The sequence below is a fragment of the Benincasa hispida genome, unplaced genomic scaffold (genome assembly GCF_027475165.1).
Source record: "Benincasa hispida cultivar pf3 unplaced genomic scaffold, pf3_genome.v1.1 HicScf1222, whole genome shotgun sequence".
Classification (NCBI taxonomy): domain Eukaryota; kingdom Viridiplantae; phylum Streptophyta; class Magnoliopsida; order Cucurbitales; family Cucurbitaceae; genus Benincasa; species Benincasa hispida.
The window spans coordinates 2,520-7,302 of NW_028325546.1; the positions used below are offsets into that span (position 1 = coordinate 2,520).

Below are 4,783 nucleotides of genomic sequence, written 5' to 3' on the forward strand. Positions count from 1 at the left end.
ACCTTAAAATTAGAAGCTCCAATGATACGAGATTAATAAATTACCCTTTTTAATTAAATCAATCAACATTCATTAACTGTCAGTCACTATTAAATTCTGATAACGACACTCTTCGCACTGCAGATATATTTATGTGTCTATGGATATAACCAATCAATAGTAAGTTGACCCTTCAAAAATTGCTCATAACTATAGTTGGGTTAAATTATTGTTTTACTCGTGTAATTACATCTAACTTTTTAAGTATGACTGATCCCTCTAATGAATAATTGGTTATAGTCCAACTATAAACTAGGCCCACTAGAAGAAATTTGGGCTTTAATGTCGGTTGGAAAAAGTGAAATCAGATGTATAATGTCGGTTTAAAAAAAATGGATCTTTAATGTCGGTTTTAAACCGACATTGAAGATGGGCTTTAATGTCGGTTTAAAACCGACATTAAAGGTGTAATGTTTTTTTTCTTATTTTATTAAATAATATATCTCTAATTTATCGTATCCTTCTCGATTATCATTCTTCGCCCAAACCCTATCTCTGTGTCGCGCTGTTCACCACCCCTCGCTGAATCTCCTTCACCTTTCTTCGTTCGTCGTCGATCTCCTTCACCTTTCTTCGCTAGCCGTCGATCTCCTTTACCTTTCTTCGCTCGCCGTCACTCGTTCTTCACCTTTCTTCACTCGCTGTTGATCTCTTTCCCGTGTCCGTCGATCTTCTTCCCGTGTCCGTCGCTCAGAATAATTCTTCAGCATCTTCTTTCTTTTTAAATTTTGATTTGTGCTGTCATTCAGTTCTGTGAAAGATCGGAGGAGAAACCCTCGTGTACTCGTTATGTCTTCCTTCGGAATCTCTATCCAGAGCGCCGAATTGTCAAATGTCGTTCAAGAACTAGTTCTTTGCGACCAGGTTTTCTTCTATCTTTTAATTTTCAAAGTTGATCTACTTTCACACACTTTCTTTATCCAAGAGAACCAGGGGTGTAAAACTCCATGTAAGAAATGGTGCTTGATAGTTCTTATTGGTAGTATTGCGTTCTCAAAACTGAAATCGTTGGTTTACTTTTGTTTTCATTTGTTTTTCAAGATTTGCATTTCTTGGGGGCTAATTAAAGAAGTCTGAGATCCTTGGTTTAGTCTTGTTTTCTTTCATTATCAAGATTATGGACATCGGGAGGCTTGTTTTTTGTGATTTAATCTAGGGAGAATATGGTATAATCAAATTGAATTGACTTTTGTGCTTGGTTGTATGGCTACGGGGAATCATAAGAATAAAAAACTATTGTCTATGTTCATCCGATTTGCCAGTAATTGGATTGTTGTTGTTTCTCTTGCGAATTTGATCGGTCGCCTGTGCATGCTTTTCTTTATTCTATAAGGAAGATTTTCCTCTCTTTCAGTTAGAGTTGCATATCTATGATTCTGTTCAAGTGTCTGTTCTTTGAATGTTGGATATCCACGTATACATACTTCGAGGATTTCTAACTTGCTGGATTTGTATGTTCAGTTGGAAATGTAGATCTTTCTTTTCAGCAACTCCTTTCTTTTCAAGTTTTTATTTGTGCCAAACAACTGTTTGGGTTTTGTGTAATTTAGAGCAATAAAGATCAGACAATTATGACTTCTTTTGGAATCTCTATCCAGAGCGTTTCAGATGTCGTTCAAGAACAGGTAATTTGCGACCAGGTTTTATTCTATCTATTCATTTTCGAAGTTGATCTACTTTCACGCACTTTCTTTATCCAAGAGAATCAGGGGCCTAAAACTTTGTGTAAGAAATGGTTGTCTCCAATTTGTTGATTGTTCTTATTGGCAAATCTAAGATCGTTGGTTTAGTCTTGTTGTCATTTGTTTTTCAAGATTTGTGTTTGTTGGGGCTTGAGGGTTAATTAATGATGCCTGAGATCGTGGTTTAGTCTTGTTTTCTTTCTCGATTACGGACATCGTCACTGCAATATAATATCTCGGGAGAATATGGTTGAATCGAATTGAATTGACTTTTGTACTTGGTTGTATGGTATGAGTAATCATAAGAAGCAGAAGCTATTGTTTATGTTCATCTATTTGCCAGTCATTGGATTGCTGTTGTTTTTCTCTTGCGAATTTGGTCAGTTGCCTTTGCATGCTTTTCTTTATTCTATAAGGAAGACTTTCCTCTCTTTCAGTTAAGAGTGAGTTGCATATCTATGAGTTTGTTTAAGTATCTGTATTGAAATATTGGATATTCTTGTATACGAACTTCTCTTTTAGTTAGAATTGCTTATCTATGATTCTATTTAAGTGTCTGTTTTCAAATATTGGATATTTGCATATATGTACATTGAGGATGTCTAACTTGCTGGATTTGTATGTTCAGTTGGAAATGGGAAAGAAGGTAGAGATTCAAGTAATGGGGCATGGGAGTCACGATGGGGCTTGTGCAATTTCCTTAAATAAGATAGCACTTCAAGAAACTGCTTTAGTGAGAGGCTGTGAGCACGCCTATTGGTTTGTCCCAATTGATTCATCTTTCATATACCTATTAATATTTTTTATTTCGTTCTTTCTTCATAAAAGTAGTTGTTTCTATATATAAAAAACACCTAATTAATATTTTTTATAACATGACTTATTCATATATATTTCATTTCGTTGTGGCTCTATGCTTGTATTGGAGATGGAGTTTTAAGTTGTTGCGAATGTATTCCTGGGTGTCCGCTAAACTTCGTAGGAGAAATTCACTATATCCGCCATTGCCTTTGGTGCAATGTTTCTAATTGTACTTGAGGTTGCCCGAATTTAATTGGAAGAGGTATGCTGTTCTAGATTTATAATCAAAGCATCTTGGAGTAATTGGCATAAGTCATAGTTAAGGTTTGTCTTATTTAGTTGATTGATCATTGAACTTAAAATGCTTTCTTTGTGGGAAGTGGACAGAACTCTGTTGTTCACTGATTAATTATAGTGACATGTTTGTTAAATTGGACACATATCAAACACCGTGTTGAATGTTTGATGGGTACAAGCACAATAAGACTCTAATAGAACACATATTAGAATGATTATTAGGCATTTGAACTTGAGTGTTTAAGCGTGTTCTATATGCCTGTTTGTTTGAGGAATGAGAGTGACCTTTTATATTAGCTTTTATTTTTCTTTTACTTTCATGAAGTGCGACTTGCATCCTTCGATGGGCCTCATACACGCAAAAACCGACTTGTCCACAATGTAAACATCCATTTGAGTTCCCGATTGTTCATCGTTCTCTTGATGGGAGGTCTGTTCCTTCACCATCATATGAATATTTTTATAGTTTATAGTTTAGGGTTTGGATACTGTTATCTTTTCAAATTACTGTTCTAACCATATATTGTCTTCACATTGTTAGCATCCACGACTACATGTTTGAGGAGAGTGTATGTCTGTTTCTGAGAGCTTCGTGGTATAAACCTCAGATCGTTGCAGAACGGGAGGAAACCTATGATGGATCCTGAGGATGATCAATACTATCCTTATGAGGATGACAATGAAGAGTTGGAGGATGCTTACCTGGGTGTATCACCAAGTCTCCAAATTAGAAATCGAAGGTGGGGATTCAATGGTTACGTGGGGGCAGGTAGATAACAAGCCCGACCAGTTCTTAGGCCATAGTTGGCCGAACCTAGTTCATCGAGGGAGCCCACTTACAAAGATAAAACAGGTCGACGAGCTAAAAGGGCCTTGAAACGAGAAGCTACGGATAAAGCAGCAGCAACTAAGCATCAAGAACATCTAGCTAGGTTTGGCTGGAAGTGATTTTATATTTAAAGCTACTGTATAGAATAAGCTCTACTCATTTATCTGTGCACATGTCTTTGATTCAATTTACTTTTCTAGTTAATGTGCCTTATCAGAGACTAGTAACTCCTAATTAAAATTAAGAATGAGGATCATAAATACTTACAAGGTGTGTAAATGATGCCATCGAATTCTTTGTATAAACAATTTGATCTTAGAATCAATCATAAAAGAATTGTTAGCCGTTAGTACCTAGTTTCATGTATTAAAAATTTTAACTCTAGACTCAAAGTCAATTAAAAAAAAAAAGATTCGGCAACAGAATTTAAAAAAAAAAAACGGACAGATTCGGGATTCAATTTTGGTTAAGAATTAAAAAAAAAAAGCTTTAATGTCGGTTGCAAGATCTTCAATGTTGATACTTTCAATGTCGGTTGCAACCGACATTAAAGACCCTCAATATCGGTTGTAACTGACATTGAAGGCTGCAATATTGGTGTTATTGACGGCCTTTAATGTCGGTTTAAAACCAACATTAAAGGTAACTGACATTAAAGGCCTTTAATAACACTATCTTTAATGTCGGTTTAAAACCGACATTAAAGCCCAAATTTCTTCTAGTGGTCCCTCTCTAGCCAGTGAAAGGGTGAGGTGTGCCTCATTGTTCAAGACCCAGAATCAGCCCGTAAAAGAGCAATTCATCTACTTATCCTAACAATGGGAATGAGTGAATTTCATCTTGTGTAACTGTATTCTCAGCTCCCCACTCGAATGAATCCCCAAAATGGTAGGCATATTGAGTCAGAAAATCTGATCATTCTCACCTATACAGATCAAAGGACCATCCTTTGATAGCTCTAAAAAAGTGCTAAATTTAATAATTTATAACCTTAGTTCTCCCTTATTTGACCATTTTTATACATAAAATGTTCCATTTATAGGTAAAATCATCTGAGAGTCAAAGAAATCATTTGGAGAAAAACTTAGTTAAAAAGGAGTTAAATTTGAGAATTAGAGCATCAATTAAGAGGAAG

At 35.6% G+C, this 4,783-nt stretch overlaps 1 pseudogene; it reads left to right on the forward strand.

Annotated features, from left to right (window-relative positions):
- Positions 1-828: 828 nt before the first annotated feature.
- LOC120084121 (uncharacterized) lies at positions 829-3,767 on the forward strand (annotated as a pseudogene).
- The last annotated feature ends 1,016 nt before the right edge of the window (positions 3,768-4,783 follow it).